This window comes from Drosophila pseudoobscura, chromosome X (assembly GCF_009870125.1).
Source record: "Drosophila pseudoobscura strain MV-25-SWS-2005 chromosome X, UCI_Dpse_MV25, whole genome shotgun sequence".
Taxonomy (NCBI): Eukaryota; Metazoa; Arthropoda; class Insecta; order Diptera; family Drosophilidae; genus Drosophila; species Drosophila pseudoobscura.
In genome coordinates this window covers 28157646-28181362 of record NC_046683.1, presented here as the reverse complement: position 1 = coordinate 28181362, position 23717 = coordinate 28157646, and the positions used below count along the sequence as shown (strand labels likewise).

General features: G+C 44.1%; 1 long non-coding RNA gene across 1 annotated transcript; it reads right to left on the bottom strand.

Annotated features, from left to right (window-relative positions):
* Positions 1–14589: 14589 nt before the first annotated feature.
* Positions 14590–15062, bottom strand: LOC117184678 (uncharacterized). Its single transcript, XR_004470094.1, has 2 exons — positions 14799–15062; positions 14590–14733 (listed from the first exon to the last, which is right to left on the bottom strand). It is a non-coding gene; the product is annotated as an uncharacterized lncRNA (long non-coding RNA).
* Between the last annotated feature and the right edge of the window lie 8655 nt (positions 15063–23717).

Sequence of the window (23717 nt, the reverse complement as noted above, 5' to 3'; positions counted from 1 at the left end):
AGTGATCACCTCTCGACGCCCTTCCAGATATCAATCCCATCTGGGGAGGACTGGGAGATGGGCGAACCAGGACCTGCAAATGCGGTCCACTTCTACACTGATGGCTCAAAGCTAGACGGCCGCGTGGGAGGCGGAGTCTACTGCAGCGAGCTGAACATCAGTCATTGCTTCAGGCTTCCGGATCACTGTAGTGTGTTCCAAGCGGAGGTTGAAGCCATCAAGGAGGCCATTTCGATCGTCTCCAAACTACTTCTAGATACGCACTTAGTGTGCGTCTTCTCGGACAGCCAAGCAGCTATCAAAGCTCTAGGCTCAATATCGTCGAACTCAGCGACTGTAAATGACTGCCGCAGGTCTCTGCACGAGATCGCAGAGCAGTTAGATCTCTTCCTTATATGGGTCCCCGGACACAGGGACATCGAGGGGAATGACGCCGCCGACGAGCTAGCCAGGCAGGGTACTACGATTCCTCTCCTATCGGAGAGGGAGCAAGTAGCGATGCCCTTGGCTACGTGCAGGCTCCTAACGCACGAATTGTTCGAGCAAAATGCCAACAGGAGATGGCAGCAAACCGTTTCCTGTAAAGTCTCAAGATTGATATGGCCATATCGATCGAAGAAGCGCTCAGCAGAGCTGTATAAACTCAGCAGAGCACAGTGCTCTGCAGTTACTAGAGCCATTACGGGACACTGGCTGATCGGCACTCACGCCTCTAGACTGTCAATCCCTCATAACGACTTCTGCAGGAGTTGTCGCGACGAGGAGGAGGAGGAATCGGTCCCCCACTTCTTCTGCCACTGCCCAGCCCTTGGAAATCGTCGTCTTCGTATTCTCGGGGCCGCTTTCCTCACGGACATTTCGGACCTGTCCGTAATCAAACCAGGGACCTTGTCCAAATACATCCAAGCCACCGGATGGGACTGCCCTTAACCTGCAGTAGTATGCTCTCACGGTTCGGGCAACGCGAAGGGGCACATGCCCATGCGGCAACACAACGGACCTTTTATAGGTCCAAGTGAGCTTGGGGGGCGGGAGGCTCTTATCCCCCCTCCCGGCTACCGCCTTAACCTAACCTAACCTTTATTAGACTTTTTCTTTCTTTTGAATTTCCTTTTATAGTCTACCTGCCGAATTTCCATTTTATTTTGAACGGATTGGTTGTTTTTGTTTTAACTAGGGGTGCATTCTTGTATTCTTGCATTCAAATGATGATCTCTCAACCTTATTCAGTTGGGTGTTATAATCAGGTAGGCTGCCAAAAACCCTCTAGCTGAACCCTGCACGAGGGTGCCGGCTGGGCAATGGACACTGCATTATCCCGGGCGAGGATAATGCACTGTCGCTTGCCCTGCACGGGGTAATGCAGTGTCTAGCTAAGGCTATGGTCCATCGTCTTCCCGATCTAAAGTCGGGGGAACTGAACCAAAGCCATGGCTAGAGGTACCTGGCGGCCAGGCATAAAACGCTAGGGGGTGGTCCCCCCGAAAAACATTAACCGGTATGGACCTTCGGGCCAAATATGGAGGCAGATAAGGAGCAAGCACGGGTTGGGATGTCAACCCAAACGTTGGTGGAAAGCGTGACTGCTACCACCGGCGGGCATGGGGAGGAGCAATCCTCTCTGCGTGTCGCCAGCGGTCACACCTCGGGCATGGCGGGAGCAGGTCATGTCAGTTGTAATACTACTGCCACTAAAACGATGCGTTGCAGGGTGAGCCGCGCGGGTGCCGTTGTCGACGCAGACTCGGACCTGGAGAGCGTGCTGTCCATTAGCAAGACCGAAGAGGAAAGCCTTCTCCGCTCGCCGAAACCAGGTACCAGCTCCCTGCGTAGGGAAGGGCCGAAGCGTTCCAGGGAGGGGATGATGGCAAAAGCTCAGTATAAGGCGGCCCTCAAGTTACTGAGCCGGCTCCAGGGCAAGGCGGATATCTCCCGAGAGGAGAAGTTCAAGCTAGCCTGGGCTGAGCAACGGGTACAGGAGCGCAGTTGCCGCAGATGAAGGCAACAAACGGTGGATTCGCCAACAAGGTGGAGGAGATATTGGCCTCCAAGAGGCAACGCTCGATCGAGAGTGCTGCCAAAGACACTCCGGCGAGCAAGCGGTAACGCGGGCCCAAGGTGGCCACCCCCCAGCCGAAGACAAGGAAGCCGAGACAAAAGGCCATGAGCGAGGTGTCCAAGAGACATCTCATTGTGGTCTTGATCGATCGCAGCGATGAGAACGGGAAGATGACGGCGGCGCAGTGGAAGTTAGTCCACGCGCAGCTCGTCGAGGCACTGTTCTCGCGAATGGAGGAGGACCCTAGCGCTCCCATGCCCACGTTCGATGGAGCGGGATGGCTGAACGGGGTCAAAATCCTCAAGTGCAACGACGACCCAACGCGGCAGTGGCTGGTGCAGAAGGTGCCCCTACTGAAAGCTCTGTGGGAGGGGGCCAAGCTGGAGGTGGTAGACAGGGAGCTGATCCCGTCCATACCAAAGGCGAACGTGCTCTTCCCCATTGCTGTCCAGGGGGAGCGAGCACTGAAGCTGCTGCAGAGGCAAAATCCGGACGTGCCAACGGCTGATTGGAAGGTTCTGCATGCCGGTAGCCCACTACCCAACGAGGGGGGCCAGCACGTGATCCTCCAGATCAGCAAGGTGGCGGAGGACATCCTGTATCCCAAGTTCGGGAAGATGGCGTGGGGCGTAAGTAGCGTATACCTACGGCTGAAAAAGCGCCACCCGAGGATAAAGATGCGCACACCCTCCAGGCAGGGTCGAGGTCGAGAAGGACCTAGGTCTGGAGACCATAGTGGAGGCCGCCCAGGGTCTTGCGCTGGACGACTCGGAGGAGGAGGAAGACGGTGACGGTGACCTGACAATCATAGTCAACCCGTCGTGCGAGGTTGAGTTAGCCACCCATGACACTAAGGGTGCTGCAACTCAATCTTCATAAAAGCAAGGTAGCGTCGGCGGAGCTCCTCATTTCCATGGAGCAAGGGCCCGCCGACATAGCTTTAGTCCAGGAGCCGTGGATTGCGTCAGGCAACTCCGTGGCCGGGCTAAAGTCCTCAAATTACAACTTTCTCTACTCAACATCGGTAAGCAGGAACAGAACCGCCGTACTCGTACGGAAGGGAATCCATGCTCATCTTATGTCTCATTACAGCACGGACGACCTGACGGTAGTGATGGTGGAGAGCGAGGAAAAGCGCCTTATGGCAGCTTCCTGCTATATGGCACACGACAGGCCCGCTCCACTGGAAGAACTTAGGAGTCTGGTGACGGAAGCCGGCTCCAAAAATCTCGACCTGCTTATTGGCGCAGATGCCAACGCCCATCACAATGTGTGGGGAAGCCCCGACATCAATGATAGAGGTGAGTCACTCCTAGACTTTATCTTATCCACTAACTTAGACGTAGCAAACGTGGGGGAGGAACACACCTTCGTGGGTCCCACCTCTTCAAACGAGCTAGACCTAACTCTTGTCACGGGAAAGAGTACCTTGGTATCTAACTGGAGAGTCCTCGAAAGACCATCCTTCTCAGACCATAAGTACATTCAGTTCAAGGGCGAATGCAAACACTCTTCGAAGATAACAGTCTATAGAAACCTCCGGAACACAAACTGAGTAAAGTTTAGAAAGACAATTACTTCGAAGCTCGCGAATCCGGGCTCATAGATATAGAGAAGTCCCTAAAGACCCTATCCAACGAATTACTGAACTCCTACCATGCATCGTGCAAACCCTCGAGGACGAAGAGGAGGTCCAAGCCACTCTGGTGGAACCGAGATCTCTCTCTCCAAAGGAACAACCTCAAGGAATTCTTCAAGATCGCCAAACAAGCGAACGAAGAGATTGTCAATGAGGAATATAAAATCCTACTTAGGAGCTCCAAGAAGGATATACGTAAGGTACAAAGGAACTCGTGGAGAAACTTCTGCTCCAACATTGAGAAAGTGCCCGAAACCGCTAGCCTCCGGAATCTGCTTTCAAAGCAGCCCACAGTACAGAGCCAACTAAAACTAGACAACGGACAGTGGACAGAGGGCAGTAAAGAAGCCCTTACAGCACAAATGGAGGCGCACTTCCCTGGATGCACCGAGGTCACTGGCGCCAAGGAGCATCAGGACCTAGCAACTAAGGAACAGCACCCCCCAATAGGTCTGTTAACCACTAAGAGAATCCACTGGGCCATAGACTCCATCGCGGGCATAAAAGCACCAGGACTGGACGCGATATTCCCAGCCATGATGCAGTTGACCAAAGAGGTTATTACCCCATGGCTCTTCGCAATATACTCAGCATGCCTAAGTACGGGCTATATCCCCATCCAATGGAGAACCTTAAGAGTTTTCTTCCTCCCTAAGGCAGGAAAGTGCAGCCACGTGAGTCCCAAGGATTACAGACAGGCTTATCGGTCTGTAATCCTCCTTTTTACTAAAAACACTAGAAAAGCTGTTGGATTAACACATCAGGAATGAGGTAGGGGGACTGATGTCAACAAACCAACACGCCTACACCAAGGGGAAATCAGTGGAGACGGCACTACACTCGCTAGTAGCCACCATCGAGAGCGCCCTTCACAACAAAAAGTATGCTTTGGGAGCATTTGTGGACATCTCAGGAGCATTCAACAACGTGGCAACAACCGCAATAACAAGTCGCCTAGAAGCGAATAACATACACCCTGCAATCAACGTCTGGATCAAAAACCTCCTAAGTTGTAGACGGGTGCAATCGGAGTGGGGCACTGCTTCCATGGTAAAGGGGGCACACAGAGGCACACCTCAAGGTGGAGTCCTGTCGCCACTACTGTGGAATTTGGTGGTCGACGACCTCATTAAGAGATTTGAAAGGAAGGCCCCAAAAATAACAGCTTATGCAGACGACATAAGCATACTTATTACGGGTGTATGTCCATCGACCCTCAGCTCCATAATGGAGCGTACACTCAGGGAGATACGTGAGTGAGCGGAAGAGGTAGGACTCAGTATCAACGCGGACAAGACGGACCTCATCCTCTTTACCAAGAGGTACAAGGTACCGATATGGACCCCCCCGAAAATTGACCAAACTAGGCTGACTCCAAAATCACAGGTGAAATACCTAGACACAGTACTGGACAGCAAGCTGGTATGGAGGCCCAATGTAGTGGAAAGGGTGAAGAAGGCTACCATTGCGCTTTATGCATCCAAGAAGATGCTCAGCAGCACATGGGGCCTGTCACCTGCTCTAATGCACTGGATCTACATATCGGTGGTGCGACCAACTCTGCTGTATGGAGCCTTAGTGTGGTGGCAGGCTACTGAAAAGAAGACATACCATAAGCTTATGGAAAAGACTCACCGACAGGCTCTGCTCTGTATTACAGGGGCGCTGAGGTCAACCCCAACAAAAGCACTCGAAACTATACTCGGAATCGACCCCCTGGACATTCATGCTCGCCTGATTGCGGGAAAGGCAGCACAACGCCTTATAGCATCAGGAAACCTATCGATACAAGGATACGGGCACAGTTCAATTGGCAGGGACATGACCAGATCAACTGATTACATGACCCCTCAAACTTGCCTTGACGTCAAAACAACCACATCTTTGGGACCTGAAGACTGGAAAATTGCAAGGGACCAAACTGAGCACCTCAATATATACACAGACGGCTCCAAGATGGACGGAGGAGTAGGTGCGGGCCTATACTGTACAGACCCTGAGATAAGGCTATCGTATAAGCTACCGGACCAATACAGCATATTCCAGGCAGAAGTTTTTGCCATCGGGAAAGCAGCGGAGGTCGCTCTCCTAACAGAACGAGCACACGATGCGGTCAACCTATTCGTCGACAGCCAAGCGGCGATAAGATCCATGCAGTCGTCCGCGGTCAGTTCCAGAAGTGTCTTGGCGAGCAGGGGGGCATTAGACATCCTAAGCACGACAAAGACAGTGCGGATCTATTGGGTTCCCAGCCACCAGGGCATCGAAGGAAACGAAGCGGCGGACGTACTAGCTAAGAAAGGCGTCGGGCTGGAGAATAGAAGAACCGAGAACGTGCCTGTCTCCCTTAGAAAGCTGCAATGCGATCTAGAGAAGCAGGCTAGAACACAGACTGATAGCAGGTGGAACAGTACCACCACCTGCAGAACCTCGAAGATAATGTGCAAGGAACGCAACGAGAAACTTAGCCACTTCCTACTGCACCTACCACGAAAGGACTGTAGATTGCTAGTGGGAATACTTACAGGTCACTGTCTGGCTGCTGCACATGCAGCTAAGCTAGGCATCACCAACAGACACAGAGACAGTTGTAGGAAATGTGATGAACCTAGGGCTATCGAAACCCTGGAACATCTCATCTGCTACTGTCCGGCTCTCTCAAGGGCAAGGAGGAGATACCTGGGCGCCCCAGTGCTTGCATCACTGGAAGATGCCTCCAAAAGGACGCCACAGGAACTGCTGGCCTATGCTAAAAACACCTCGATTCTCGGAGACTTTAAAACCACCTAAAAACTCCCGCGACGGTTCATACACCGCCCCTATCCGGATAACTAAGGGCCAGATTGGCCTATGCGTGGCCCCGCTGAGGGCCGTCCGGGTTAACCTAACCTATAATCTGGTAGTCCGGCGTACAGGAAGATATCAGCTGGGGATCTTTTTGTAGTATTATGAACCGATTTATGATTATAAGTGTATAGAATTAACTCGAATTTTGTGAGCTTGTTCTCTATGTTATCCTCGCTTGAAATGAAGAATTACTTCATTTTTCATTGATCGTTTTATGTAGCCGTTCTACATCAGAAACTCCGTTTTTACTGGTAGTGATTTCGATTTTCACATTTTCCGCATTTAACCATGCTTTCAATGCTGCGCACATAAAGGCTGAATCTTTGTCGGCTTTAATTCCCGGTGGCTTGCCCATTTCGTTAAAGACTTTTATGATGGCTCTCTTTGTCACGACTCCAGTCACGACTCTTAACTTCTACAAGGGTAGCGAATTTAGATTGTTGATTACCAAATAGAATCTCAAAAGCATTCCTAGGTCCCAAGCATGCTTCATAATGACTATCAAACTCTATTAAGTCGATGGATCTAGAGCAAAGGTCACACACCACATTATTACAAGAGTCAGAGCATCTCTCATAATGAGATTGAAACTCTATAAAGTCAACGGACTTATCACACATGTTGCACTTAACTTTTGATGCCATTTTAAGTTTTATTTTTTTTTTTGTATAGAACTAACCACTTTCACTATTGAAATAGGACTAAGGGTTTCCTTTCTAAATGGCATCATTTTTATCGCCTCAAACACAGTACCTGCTCATAAACTGCACTACTGGGTCTATATAATAATATGAGGGAAAGGTTACAACCTCTATTCTACTTGAAATCCACTTATTCTTTTTGTGTAATCCTCATTTGGAAGAAACCTGTTCCAAACGAATACGAGTAAAATATGCGACACTCGAGTTTAAGTTTTAAAAAAGATTTATTTATTCACTTAAACTTAGTGGTTATGAATTAGTGGACTGTATAATCGTTTATATCTTGAGCTTATTTATTTTATTGATTATTTAATATTATTGGTTATTTTACAAGTATATTACAAGAACAGCGGGGAGATCGTTTCTGCGGCGGTACAAAGTATGCGTGCGGGCGGTTTCGTCTAGAAGTTTCTACTGCGGTACAAGGTAAGCGTGCGGGCGGCTTCGTCTAGAAGTTTCTACTGCCGTACAAGGTAAGCGTGCGGGCGGCTTCGTCTAGAAAATTCTACTGCATCAACTCCGCGAAAAGAAGTCGAGCAAAAGGAAATTGAAAGATCACGCGATAAGACTCGACGCGACGGTCTCAATGCAAAACAACGGAACGCATCGCTGTGTGCGTGTGCAGCTGCGGGTCTGGCCATGCGTGTGAAAACATTACAGCTATGTTCTGGACCCGAGTAAACAACAACACAGCTATGCGCGTAAAAATAGTTACTTAGGCGGTGTACTACAATCATGAGCGTGTGAATAGGTCAATCGCAATATACATGAACATTGAATTAAAAACTACGGGGCTCATTTCTCACCATACCGGCCCCCCTGAACGACTGTTCAGAACAAGAGAAGCACAGCAAGTTTGGTAATAAGCCTCTTGTACACTCCTCGGGCGGTTTTGACGGTGACCACTCGAACCCTCTCGTCTTGGCCAGGATGAACTTCGGTGATTCGCCCAAGGAGCCACTTGCTAGGCGGTTTATTTGGCTCCTTCAGTACCACAAGAGTGTCCCCGGTTATGTCTTTGGACTCCTGCTGCCATTTCGTGCGAGGTTGTAAGCAAGTAAAGTATTCCAGATTCCAACGTTTCCAGAATCCTTGAACCTTGGCTTGCAGTTGTCTCCAACGCTGCAGTCTGTTAATGTTGACGTCTAACAAGGACGGCTCCGGCACCGACATGTGAGGTTGACCTGTAAGAAAATGAGCGGGGGTAAAGGGATCCAAGCTGTGATCGCTGGGCGCGCACAGTGGGCGAGAGTTGAGTAACCCCTCAATCTGAGTTAAAATTGTTGAATATTCCTCGAAGGTTAACGCACTGCTACCAATTACTCGGCGAAGGTGGAGTTTGATAGATCGTACGCCTGTTTCCCAAAGACCTCCAAAGTGCGGGGCAGATGGCGGAATGAAGTGCCAGTTGATGTCCTGACTCGTCAGAAAATTAGCAATTTCCTCGTCTTGACTTTGAGATACAGCTATCCGTTGCATCTCCGTTAGCTCCTTTCTGGCTCCATGGAATGTTGTGCCATTGTCCGAGTACAAGTCGGATATAGGGCTACGTCGAGACCAAAAACGTTTGAAAGCGGCGATAAATGCAGGAGTCGTCAAATCACTGACGAGCTCGATATGAATTGCTTTGGTGGACAGACAAACAAAGATGGCAAACCAAGCTTTGCCAAACTTCGGTGTCCGACCTGCTGATGTCTTGATGGTAGCTGGTCCAGCGTAATCCAATCCAGAATGTAGAAAGCAGCGGGTGGGCTGAACGCGAACGGCGGGAAGATCAGCCATGAGCTGTGTACTCGTTCCTTTGCGCTGGAGGAAGCATATCTTGCAGTTGAATACAATTTTGCGGAATATATTACGGGCTCCCAGGATCCAATACTTCTGTCTCAACGTGTGAAACATAAATTCGACTCCAGCGTGTAACGATGTGACGTGCTGGTGTCTAGCTATTAAAACAGCAACTGGTGATTCCTTTGGAAGAAGTATGGGATGTTTTGCATCATAGGTTGTCCTCGAATTTCCAATGCGTCCTCCTACGCGCAGAATCCCTTGGTCGTCAACAAATGGAGTGTAGTGAATCAACTTGGATTTTTGAGAAAGGGCTTGTCCAGTGCTCAGCTGTCTGTACTCCACTTGGAAGAACTCCATCTGGACATGTTTGATTACCCTAGAGCGGGCATATTGAAGCTCCCATGACGATAAAAATGATGACAGGCGGTCCTTGCAACGAAGACGATGTACGAACCGAAAGCAATAGCTAAGTGTCCGCAAGAGATGTGACCAGGAGGAAGCTTTGTTGATCATACAGTTAAGATCATCTCCTTCATTGGAAATGTGTAGATTAACTTGGGGCTTGACCTTTTCTTCCATCCGCTCAGCGTCCTCAGTCGACAGTGCGAACTTGGCCTTAGCAGGTGGCCAAGTGCGATGTGATTGGGAAAGCCACGGTGGTCCATTCCACCACAGTTGATGTTCTACCAGATCCTTTGGTAGAAGTCCGCGTGATGCACAGTCCGCGGGATTGTCCTCAGTGCGAATGTGGGCAGCAACGTGGCAGCAGCTACGTGGGCAAGCTTCTAGAATCTCAGCCGTGCGATTACAAACATAAGTGTTCCAAGTCCGTGGGGGTGATGAGAGCCAATGTAGTACAAGTTCGGAGTCTGACCAACACGAATTACTGGAAATAGGAATAGTTAGAGTTTGCTTAACCAGAGACATCAATTTCGACAGAAGATGGGCGGCATTCAACTCGAACCGTGGGATGGAGATAGGTTTGATGGGTGCCACCCGGGTTTTTGCGGCGATCAGTGTTACAGCGTAGTCATTATTGACTCTCACGCGACTGTAGATGACAGCGGCGTATGCATGAGATGACGCATCGGCGAATCCATGCAGCTCCGTTGCTTGAAGTGGCGAGGATAGGTAGCGGGGTATGCGACAGCTTTCCAGTAAATGAACTTCGGCTACAAACTGTTGCCACCGTGCGCATAGCTGCGCGAGTAGTGGTTCGTTCCAGTCGACCGAGCTCAGCCAACTATAAATGTCCTGTGGCAGCGATTTGAGTAGTGACCAACAGTTTGAACTCCATTTTCGAAGTTTAAATTGAGCTTGGCTCAATAGCAAAATTAATTCATCTTTGAGTGCAATGAGATCGTCGATACTATCGCAACCAGTAGGGATATCATCCACGTACGCGTCTCGTACAAGCACAGCAGCAGCCTTCGGATACAAATCGGCATGATCTTGCGCGATCTGCTTGAGAACTCGAACAGCCAAGAACGGCGAAGACGCTAAACCATACGTCACGGTCAGCAATCGATAATGATCGAGTGTAGCAGTCTCCTCCTTTCGCCAGACAATCCGTTGGTAATGCGTGTGATCTTCTGAAACCAGGATGCCTCTAAACATTTTCTCAATGTCCGTACAAAACACATAGCGATGCTGACGGAAACGTAGACATACTCCAAGTAAATCCCTTTGAATAGGTGGTCCGATGTGTAGTCGTGAATTAAGTGAAGATCCATTGCAGTCCTTCCCAGAGCCATCGAATACAACTCGGCATTTCGTGGTGGTGCTATCTGGTTTAAATACTGCGTGGTGTGCTAAGTAATTGTGATTGGCGGGACCGTTTTCTACGGTAGTAGAAGGAATCACCTCCATGTGTCCTCGTTGTATATAATCCTCCATAAAGTCGACATACAGTTGTTTGAACGCAGGAAATTTTCGAAATTTCCGCTCGAGAGAAGAAAAGCGGCGTAGTGCTTGTGGCAGTGTGGACCCAATCGGAGGGGCAGATTCCTTGAACGGGTATTGGACGATGTACACGCCATCGTTTCTGCGGGCGTGCGTATGAACGAAGTGTTGCTCAGCGGGATCACTAGCATCAATGGTAGCGTCACTTGGTTGAACTCGTTCCATGTCCATGAACGATCGAACCAAAGTGTCCAGATCCTCGTGCGCGTGATGTGCTAGTGCGTGGTTGTGAGCATCACTACTGAGATGGTAGCTGCCTGTAATGACCCAACCAAAATTAGTATGAAGTGCAATAGGATATTCAGAACCAAACTCTTTGCGTTGTCCAGTGTACAGGTTCCAAAGCTGATCAGCTCCTAAGATCACGTCGATTTCGCCTGGTTTACCAAATGTAGGGTCCGCTAAGGGTAGATCACGAATCCTTTTCCACATCGGAGTGTTAGACTCGATCCTCTGGGCTGGAATCGAGGAGGTTAAAGAGTTCATAATCAGACCTGTTACCACCACTAAGGCCGAGCTTGTGCGGGAGAGCAGCGTGAATGTGGCGCGACCTCTAGTAACCCCAGCAGGATTTGCGCCTAGACCAACCACTGGTATACGAGCGTGGGTGCGCGGCAAACCAATTCGTTGAATAAATGATTCGGCGACCATCGTTATAGTCGAACCAGTATCCAACAGTATCCTGCAGGTGGTCTCGTTGCCCCAGGAGTCGACTATAGTGGCCAAAATCGTTGGCAATATGGCCTGACTCTTGGCCACGGATTTCCTCTCCAATGTATGATGGCTGACCACGGCAGGATCAGCGTCAGCAGGGAAACTGGACGAGCGGACGGGTGAGTCAGTGGAGTTATTGACATCAGCGGAAGCCGTGACAGAGCGTATGTCCTCTGGATGAACAAGAGTATGGTGCCTCAGCTTACACAGACGGCACGTGTTTGTGGAATTACACTCCTTGACTTGATGAGATCGGCTTAGACAATTGAAGCACAAATGACCATCCCTTGCGAACTTGCGGCGGTCCACAACATCCAGAGCCTTGAATTGAGTGCACGCATAAAGACTGTGTTGCTCGTGACAATATACACAATCACGAGCAGACGTATTTGGCACGTCCACATGATGAGAAATTGCACGACGTTTATTCAGCACCGTGTGTGTATCCTGGATTAGCTTTGGATCTTGACAAGACTCAAGTGCATCGCAACGGGCGAAGACAAAGCCGAACAGGTCATTTATGGTCACATTTTCCTTGCACGATTCACTGGAGGTGGCCCACGCTTCCTTGCATTCCGGGTCTAACTTTGAGAGCAAGATATGGATTAGCCACACATCGCGGCTGTCGCAGCTCAGCGCATGTAGACCACGTATACTTTCGTCAGCGGTGTCGACTATCTTACGCAACTCGGCGATGTTTGAACCCTTTGCGGTTGGCAACGAAAGAAAGTTTTGAATGAACGAACGAGCAATCAGTGACTTCTTGTTGTAGCGATTTTCGAGCCTCTCCCATGCGTCCTGGTAATTGGCATCCGATACGGGAATATGTTTTATCAGAGACAACGCTTCACCATCCAGATAGGATTTCAAATAATGAAACTTTTGGCACTTGGACAGACTACTCTTCTTGTCGACTGAGCCTAAGAACAAGTCACTAAACTGACACCAATCCTCGTATCTGCCCGAAAACGGCGGAATGCGTATTTTCTCGAACTGCAGCTCTGTGGTTCCCGATGAGTCCCGAATCCTCTCCAGAAGTTGAGTTTGTCCCTCAAATAAGCGTTCCACAGTGGTCGATAGCAGTAGATTTGAGTTGTCGTGCTCATTTTCGTGACTGCTCCGGTCACGTATGGCTTCAGTGAAAATACTATGCGCACTAAAGAACCTTTTCTCATATTCGGGGATGTCCAAATCCGGATCCACGTATTCATCTTCATCATTATATTGGACCAGCTCTTCAGACAGCTCCATAAAGCGGTTGAAAGTTGCAACAAGTCGGTCCAACTTGTGCTCTAATGTTTGCACAGAAGTACATGACTGTACAAACTCTTGAGCCTCCGCAGCCACGCGAGTTAATTGGGATTTGCAGGCCCCACGTTGCTGAATTAGACGATGCACTAGGGCCTTCATGGCAAACAGCGGGTAACGGTATCACTCAATATGTATATAAATAATCTCAAACGCGGAGATCCGGCTCGAAGGACCAAAATTTGTTATGGTTATGAATTAGTGGACTGTATAATCGTTTATATCTTGAGCTTATTTATTTTATTGATTATTTAATATTATTGGTTATTTTACAAGTATATTACAAGAACAGCGGGGGGATCGTTTCTGCGGCAGTGCAAAGTATGCGTGCGGGCGGTTTCGTCTAGAAGTTTCTACTGCGGTACAAGGTAAGCGTGCCTGCGGCTTCGTCTAGAAGTTTCTACTGCCGTACAAGGTAAGCGTGCGGGCGGCTTCGTCTAGAAGTTTCTACTGCATCAACTCCGTGAAAAGAAGTCGAGCAAAAGGGAATTGAAAGATCACGCGATAAGACTCGACGCGACGGTCTCAATGCAAAACAACGGAACGCATCGCTGTGTGCGTGTGCAGCTGCGGGTCTGGCCATGCGTGTGAAAACATTACAGCTATGTTCTGGACCCGAGTAAACAACAACACAGCTATGCGCGTAAAAATAGTTACTTAGGCGGTGTACTACAATCATGAGCGTGTAAATAGGTCAATCGCAATATACATGAACATTGAATTAAAAACTACGAGGCTCATTTCTCACCACTTAGCGTACAATGGTTAGTTAGTTTCCCCGACGATGACTAAGGTCAGATGTCTTAAACGGAATTAACTTGGGTGAATTCTCCGACGGTGTCGATATTGACGTTTGTCTTGAACAGAACTGACTGCTTACTTAGATGTAGACTATTTATATTACGATGCTCGGATTGGGATTCGGAGGCGTTGGCTTCGGCTTCGGTGATGGAGTACGTGACTCGATCGATATGTGGGAAAGGCGGCTTTTGATGAAAGGCTTCCGCTGCGTATGATCGGTGTTGCATTACTTGAGGGTGTCTGAAATATGGCCTCCTTGGTTTTGTGCCCAATTCTGATTGGTGAGCTATGAAGGCGTGGTTCTTGAGAATCGATTAGTAATTGATCTCTGGAGGGTGGCGTGATTCTAGTGCGGCTGGATACGCGGAATCTATTGTTTTATGTTCGACTCCTATTGTCTTCATCTGGATATGGGACAATTTTAAGTATAGGAATATTTCTGATCTCTCCTGAGATGTTGGAAATTATTAGTATTTCGTTAGTGTCTGATTTCAACCAGGTAGATGTTTTGATATTTACTAATTTTTCTGAATCGATGTGTTAAAGGTAATCCTGCCTTAATAATTTTAGATTAAAAATCCCTAATCTTGTCAGCTGCATGCATATTCCGTTGAATTCATGTTGCAATGTCTCGACTAAATATTGAACTTGGATTACGTTATTAAATTGGGTTGCCTGGTGTAGTAAACTCTGATATGTTTCATCTGTTTTTGTTATATTAATTGTTAAATAATGATATTCATAATTAATGGGTATGTTAATGGAATGTGTTTTAAATATGAGATATCCATTCCTTGAGTTGATGGGATCTATCTCTATATTCTGTCCGGTAGACTGTAGGACGGTGAACATTAGTAAGATTATAATCTTAATCATGTTGTAGCTCCAGATTCCCAGTACTCTCTTCGGGTACTCTGCAATTATCATATTTACTTTTCTTAGACTTTTTCTTTCTTTTGAATTTGGTTTTATAGTCTACCTGCCGAATTTCCCCTATTCTTTTGATCGGATTGGTTGTTATTTTTTAACTAGGGGTGCATTTTTGTAGCGTGTGTCTACTTCAAAGTCGATTCTATCGTTATTCAAATGATTGATCTTCCTAACCTTATTCAGTTGGGTGTTATAATCTGATAGTCCGGCGTACAGGAAGATATCAGCTGGGGATCTTTTTGTAGTATTATGAACCGATTTATGATTATAAGTGTATAGAATTAACTGGAATTTTGTGAGCTTGTTCTCTATGTTATCTTCGCTTGAAATAATTCCTAATTTGTCATTGATCGTTTTATGTAGCCGTTCTTCATCAGAAACTCCGTTTTTACTGGTAGTGATTTCGATTTTCGCATTTTCAAATCAAGTGATTGGGACTGATTATTTTTAGGAATGCCCTTTGGAACAGTGGGAAGTCTATTTCACTATGGAAATATAATGCACTCTTTTTGGTACACACATATTCCTTTATTATATCTTTTGCTAATGACTCTGTCATTTCAGTATATGTGATTTTTATCAGTATCTTGTGGAAATAGTGGGATGTTTCTACCTTATCCTCATTACCTCTAATCAGTTCTATTTTCCTATTATAGTAATTGATTGGTCGCTCTGTAAGTGGAATATAATTTGTATTATCTTCTTGCGCGCTAAGGAACTTTGCACAATCACTATTAATGGTTTCCCCAAGTAGGTTTTCGTTAATCTTTACTCTTGATAGCGCATCGGCTACATGTTCTCCTTTCCTGGTAAATATTGTATTTTGAAGTCAAATTCATTTAATTTGATCTTCCATCGTTGTAGCTTCATATTTGGTTCCTTGAGGTTATTCAACCAAACCAAGGGTATATGATCACTTAATATCTCGAACGTTCTACCAAACAGGTATGATCTGAAATACTTAGTTGCCCAAACTATAGCTATTAATTCCTTTTCTATTGCTGAATAATTGATTTCGTGTTCATTTAAGGTTCTAATTGCGTAGCAAATTGGTTTGTGGTCTTGTGACAACACCGCTCCTAATGCAATGTTACTTGCATCGGCTGCTACCGTGAACATTTTTTCGAAATCTGGGATTGCGAGGATGGGGTCTGAGGTAATAAGTACTTTCAACTTTTAGAAGTCCTCGACGTATTTTTCCTCGGTTGGGTCTATGACAGCTCGAGTCTTTAATTTGAGTGTCATTGGTTTTGCTATGCTAGCGAAATTGGGAATGAATTTACTATAAAATCCACATAAACCTATGAATGATTTTATTTTTGTAGTTGTATTGGGTATGGGGAAGTTTATTATAGCGGATATTTTCTGTGGATTAGGTACTATGCCTGTTAAGACCTTAAAAGAAAAGTCTAGACATTTGCGAGTTGAATTGTAAATTCAAACTAAATTTTATTCTTAAAATCAGAGCTTTATAAATGACAATGAGGTAGGAGGTACAATTTGGTAGTCTATAATTATCGTTAGACCTACGCAGAGGATACACTTTACTGAGGGTGTCTTTTTGAGTACATGCTTACATTAGTTTTATTTTAGGACCGCATTTGTTAAGTGTTTTCTCCACTTGTCGTATGTCGTATTAATGGGTTACAGATCTCTGTTTACACCAGTGCAGTCATAACTTGTCTACTTTATGTTATTTCTTTAGAGATCGGTGTTGTTACATGAGTTTATGTGTAAAATAATCTATTTATATTTAAACATTCTGCAAGGGGCCGAAAGTGGCATTGTATTGACGATAATATGTTCATGTTTGAACATTCTGCAAAGGGCCGAAAGTGGCATTGTTTTGTATTTTGATTCTTGTGAACCTTTTTGTGTACATTTTCTTTATAGCTATAATTACAAGTACAGATAATCATTTACAGTCAATTACAGTGTGTAGGGAAGTGCTATCGTTTGCAGTCTTCGTGCTAGTTTAATTCTTCTTATGGCATAGATTATTAATATTATCATTATTATGATTCCGATAATCAAGGCCGCATGTCCAGATACATGATGGAACTTCAGTCCTTTTAAGTCATGATGACTTTCTTTTAACAATTTGATTTCGTTTCTTAACTTATCCATTTCTTCTGTATGGTTAATTAATGGTACTGTTAATGGATTCCAAACAATTTTTGGTATTTTGCTTATATTACTTATATAAAAGGATGAAATTGGCTCGTAGCTTTCTGTTTGAATACTGTGATGAGGTACTAGTATTTTATCATCGGTTCGCACAGTACAACCATGTATTATTTTTAAAATTCCTTGATGCGGAAGATCAATTAGTTCTTGATTTGAGTTACTACATTGAATTCTAGCATTAATGTTTACTGGAACTTTGAAGAGCCAACTACCCTGTCTTTCTAATTCGACCCAAAATGACTTTGTCTCTGCTATCTTCCTATAAACGCAATTTGAGCTACCTTTTACTACTACGAGTACTTCTGGTCTCTTTTGGAGTCATTCCTGAGTCTTGCTCTTCTGACTCAATTCCAGCTAATCGACAAATTTTAGTTATAGGTCGTTTTATCAACCCGTCTTGATGTTTTATAGTTACTACTCTGACTCTATCGTCCCTACCTTTATGTATTTCTTCTATTTTTCCCAAGGGCCATCTAGCTGGGTGACAGGTTTCATCTTTTATTAATACAATCTGTCCTGCTTTAATATTCTGCATTCCTATTTTCCATTTATTTTATTGTTGCAGTGTGTGCAAATAATCTTCTTTCCATTTAATCCAAAATTCTCTTTTCATTTTCTGAATTAATCTCCATCTATCCAGATTCCCGATTTTTTTCTCTGAAATTGTCTCCATCGGGCCAAATATTGGCCTTTCAATTATAAAATGACCTGGTGTTAATACATCCAGATCGTCAATATCATTTGTAGCTGTATACAAAGGGCGTGAATTTAGTACCGCTTCAATTTGACATAATAGAGTTGCCATTTCCTCATAGGTTAAATTATTGTCCCCAATTACCCTTTTTAAGTGATATTTCACTGATTTTACCCCAGCTTCCCAAATACCTCCGAAGTGAGGTCCTGCCGGGGGAATAAAATGCCACTCGATCTGTTCTCTTTCTAATATTGGAACCACTTTTATGTTGTCTTTGAGGGCTTTTTGGTATTCCTCGTCTAATTTGCGCGAAGCTCCCACAAAGTTAGTTCCATTATCGGACAATTTTTTTGCACATTTTCCTCTTCTTGAAAAAAATCTTCTAAGTGAAGCTAGAATAGCATCTGAAGTAAGATCGCTGACTACTTCCAAATGAATAGCTTTTGTCGCCATGCATACGAATACGGCAATATATCCCTTATAGGATTTCTGCCCCTGGTTTTTAGAGCATCGGATATGGTAAGGCCCGGCGAAGTCTACACCTGTGTTTGTAAACGGGTGCGACTTTGTAGCTCTGTGTTTCGGCAGATTTCCCATAATTTGTTCTGCAGTATTCTGTCGATACCTAGCACAGGTGACACACTCTTTAAGTTTTTTCTTTAAGCAATTTCTTAGCCCGAATATCCAAAGCTTTCGCTGGATATAGTTTCGCATCAGATTAATTCCACCGTGCAATGTTTCTTTATGTGCATTCTTGATAATTAAAGACGTCAAGTGACACTTATCTAAAATCAAGGGATGTTTAACCTCAAATTCCGCGTTGGAGTTTTGCAATCTACCTCCAACTCGTAACAATCCGTCTTTATCTAAGAACGGATTTAAGCTTAATAGTTTATTTTTTGTTTCTATTTCCTTTTTTTTAATTAGGCTAGCTATTTCGGAACCGAATTGGATAGCTTGTTGTTGTTTTACTATTAATACATTGGCGCTCTTAATCTCCTTCACTGTCAAAAATGAAGGAAATTCTTTCTTTTTGGTTTTGATTTGAATAAACCTCAATACATATGCAAAGACTCTTTCTAGTTTATGCATACACGAATATTTTTTTAATAATTTACAAAAAATGTTATTTTTTGCTATTACCATTGTTGTGCTCACAACTAATTTTTCTTCAATTTCCTCTTTTGGCCAATGTTCCTTAGATTTCGCCAACCATTGAGGCCCTTTCCACCAAATCTTATAATATTTTAGCTTATCTGCACTAATGCCCCTTGATGTTACATCTGCTGGATTGTCTTCAGTTCTAACGTGTCCCCATTTAATTTCCTTAATCTTTCTTACTTCGTCAGTTCGACGCCTGATAAACTTGTCTTTATTGTCTCCATTCTTTATCCAGGCTAGAGTAATAGTAGAATCACTCCAGGCATAACACTCTACATTACTTCCAACCGCTACTTTCACCCGTGGAATTAATTTTGCCAGAAGATGTGCTGCACAAAGTTCTAATTTTGGAATAGTTTTCCGATTCTTCTTTGGATTAACTTTGCTTTTGCTGGCTATTATAATTGTAGAACTATCTACGGCAGCATAAGCCTTTTCGGATGCATCGGCAAACCCATGAATTTGCACCGTCTTATTGTGCTGAGAATTTAGCCATCTCGGTATCCGAATGCTCTTTAACTCTGTTAAACTATTTTTAAACGAATTCCATTCTCGAGTATCCGGTTTTAATAATTCTCCATCCCAATTTTTGTCTGCTAGCCAAAGTTTTTGAATAAACAATTTTCTGACAAGTGTCACTGGAGACAACCAGCCTAAGGGGTCATATATCTTGGCTAAGGTAGATAATACTATTCTTTTGTTATTTTTCTTAATTGGTTCATAGTGGAAACTGAATCTAAACTCGTCTTTAACCGGTTCCCATTGTAGTCCTAATGTTTTGACGGATTCATTCTCCTCAATGGTTAATACTTTATTTTCTTGGTCATCTCTAATGCCTTCTATAATTTCTGGGATATTTGTTATCCCCTTTCTTAAGTTAAACCCAACCTTATTAAACTCCCGGGTAACTTCCTTTACATGCTTTTTAGCATCCAGTATCGTGACGGCACCTGTCATCAGGTCGTCCATATAAAAATCATTCTTTATGATTTCCCTAATTGCTTGATTTTTGCAATTATCTGCTATTGAAACAAGCTCCCTGATTGCTAAGTAGGGTGCTGAAGCTGTACCGTACGTAACGGTTGTAAGTTTATAATCTTTTAACTTTTCGTTTGGATTATCTCTCCAAATTATATGCAAATATTGTTGATCGTCTTTATCAACATTAATTTGCCGGTACATTTTTTCAATGTCCGCCGATATTACAAATGGCCATTTACGCCATTTCACCATAATATTGAAGTTATCTTTTTGGACCCTTGGTCCAACCCACATGATATCATTTAAACTTTTATTGTTTGTGGTTTTTGCTGAAGCATCGAAAACCACCCTCAGCTTTGTCGTTAGACTGGAATCTCTTATGACTCCTTGATGGGGTAAATAATATTTCCCATCTTCTTCGTCCCATCGTTCCCATCGTCCTAAGTTTTTATATTCATGCATGAACTTTACATAATTTTCTTTTAATGTTTTATTATTGCTGAGCTTTCTTTCTAAACTATAAAATCGCGCTATAGCTTGGTGTGTTGAATCTACTAGATCCTTTTCTTTTTTAAATGGTATTTTAACCACATACCTACCATTCTCATCTCTTTTTGTTGTTTCCAAGAAATGCTCCTCGCACACATCTTCTTCTACGTCATTCTTTTCACTTTCCAATTCCCAGAACCGCTCTAAGTCCCCAACTTCAATTGTTGTCGCCACAATAAATTTATCACCTTTTGATTTGGTGCAACCGGATATAATCCATCCGAATTCTGTATTTTTTTTTTTATTATTTGGACGTTGACATGCAATGACTGCATCTATCAAGAGGCGATGCAATTACTGCACCGTCAAGTGGCCCGTGTTACACCAGCAGAAGGCTGTTACGCGCGGATCCCAGGCAAAACGCAGCCCTCCTCCCGCCCAACCGACCGAGGGGCGCTGCCGCATGACGCGCGGTGCGTAGCCGAACCAAACGCGAGCATGCAAGAAAGATAGATATTAGACTAACATTCGAGGAAAATTAGCACTAAACTTATTAAGAAATTAAGCATGCAATAAAATACAAAATACAAGTACCACTACAATTACTAATTACTAGAAAGGTGTGTAAGGATTAGTAATTTAATAAGAGGAAGAGAATTAGTGGAGGATATAATATGGTAGAGGGAATTATAATCCGAGCATAAGACCCTAAACGGTTCATGCAAGGAATAATTCGATCTACAAAGTGGAAGGAACAACGGTATAAAGTTTCTAGTCAGTCTAATAGGAATCGTGAAGTTTATGCGGCTCAACAGATCAGGGCTGTCTATGTCACCCCTGATCAAGTTGTGCATAAATATCACACCAAGCATTTTTAACGGTTAACTAAGGATGGGAGGTTTACTAATAATAGTCTACTAGAGTAAGATGGGAGTCTTACACCCGCATCCCAGTTAAGGCCCCGCAGAGCAAAGAGTAAAAAGTTTTTCTGTACTGATTCTATACGGTCCTGGTGTACTTTGTACTGAGGGCACCATACACAGGAGCCGTATTCTAAGATCGGACGAACAAGCGAGGTATAGAGAGTCTTTGTTATATAGGGGTCGTCAAATTCCTTTGACCACCTCTTTATAAACCCAAGCACGCCCATGGCCTTATTTACCATGGTAGAAATGTGTTCGGAAAACTTTAACTTGGGATCTAACATAACACCCAGATCATCCACCAGGGTAATTCTCTCAAGAGAACCCCCAAATAGGGTGTAGGGAGCCAACAAAGGGTTAGAACGATGAAATGTCATAACTTTGCATTTCGAGGCATTAAGGTGTAACAAGTTTGCACAACACCATGACTGAAAGCTATTGAGATCGGATTGCAAGCGAGAATGAAATGAAATGTCCTTGTACTGGACACAGAGTTTAACATCATCCGCATACATAAGTACTCGAGAGTATGTTATTACTGAAGGCAAGTCATTAATAAAGAGTATGAAGAGTAAGGGGCCTAGATGGTTGCCCTGTGGTACTCCCGAAGAAACCTTTACTGGTAAAGAGAGGGAGTTTTTGAAGAGGACTCTTTGAGACCTAGAACAAAGATAGCTAGAAATCCATCTCAGGAGGTTGGGCGGAAACCCTAAAAGGTCAAGTTTATGTGCTAAAAGGGAATGGTTTACAGAGTCGAATGCTTTACTAAAGTCGGTGTAAATAACATCCGTCCTTGAAAGCCTTTAATAATGAAAGAGGTAAACTCTAACAAGTTCGTGGTGGTTGATCGCCGCCTTATAAATCCATGCTGAGTTGGAGATATAAGTGACTTGCAGAGATGTTGCAAGTGCGGAGTTAAAACCTTCTCAAACAATTTGGGAATAGCGGATAACTTTGCTATACCTCTATAATTTTTTGCATCAGACTTACTACCTTTTTTATGGAGAGGAATTATAAACGATTCCTTCCAGATTGGGGGGAAGCAAGAGGAATCAATGGACATGGTGAATAGTTTAAGCAATGGTCCACACAGAGCCTCGGCGCAGTACCTGAGTACACAACCTGGAACCCCGTCTGGACCCGGTGAAAACACCGGCTTAACTAGTCGAAGATCTTGAAGTAGGGAATATTTTGTCCAAGTAGTCCGTTTATTTTTACTACTCCGTCTTTTAAAATATGGGTATACAAATCTATCCCAATTATTACATCTACCCTACTTGGTTTGTTAAAGTTAGGGTCTGCCAACACATAATCTTGCCACTTAGTTTTATCAATATTGAAAGACTTTAATGGTAAAGCTTTCATCAGTTTCGGAAGAATAATTGACACTCCACTTACCTCGGTGTTCGCTCTTTTTCGTACTAAGTTTAATATTTGCGCAGCTTCTTCTGAAATTATGGTACATTGCGACCCACAATCAATGAGAGCTCCAAGGTTTTGATAGCCACCATTCCTTGCCCTTACTTTTATAAGTGCTGTGGCTAAGAACGCTTGTTCTTTTGTCAAGCAAGTGTTAACATTTTCCCTCTTTTCGTAGGGAATATGGAGCATCGTATGATGAGGTTTTTTACAAATCCCACATAAAATTTCAGAAAAGCATTTCTTATACATATCATGCCTACAGCATTTTGTGCAAAGGCGCTGTTTTTTAATAAACTAGCCTCTATCTATCGGACTCATTCCCTTAAACTTATAGCAGTGAATTATGGTATGTCCTGCCATTTTACATAACGGACAATTTTTTTTTTATTTTACCATATTGCACTACTTTTTTCAACGGTTTCCACTCTTTATCCTGCGACGTGTAAACAGAAGTGTACCGTTGTTCTAAAAATACCATTACATCTGGCAATGCTTGGATCTCTTTTGTCCTTTTTATATGACTTTCATATAATTGTAAGGTATCTTTGTTGAATTTTTTCAACACAATGTGCGCGAAAATCACATCAACTTCTTCTGTTAAGTGTGACTTTAATTTAATTAAATGTATTGACTCATTTATAGAATCAGAAAACCATTTAATATGTTTCGCTGAATCGTGATCTAGCATTGGTAAGTATAGTAAAGGATTCAGCTGATTCGAAAAAATTTTTCGCTTATTTTCATACCGCTTGGTCAGCAATTCCCAAGCGGCATTATAATTCTCCAGCGGCCCAGTTAAAAGGTGAGCTACCATACTCCGTGCCTCACCCTTTATCGTGATTTTCAAATAATTGAATTTTAGAGATGTACTCAGACTATCTCTGTTATGAATTAATTCACAAAATATTTGTGAAAAGCCGTCCCACTCTTTTTCTTCGCCCGAGAATGCGGGTACTTCCACTGTTAAGCTATTAAGAGTTTTTAACAACTGTTGCAATTTGAAGTTAATGAAAGTCGAGAGACTGTTTATAATTCACAATTTATTTGCATATGTAAACCAACTTATCGCGTATGTACATATGGGGATGATTGGGGCGAACGATTGATGCGA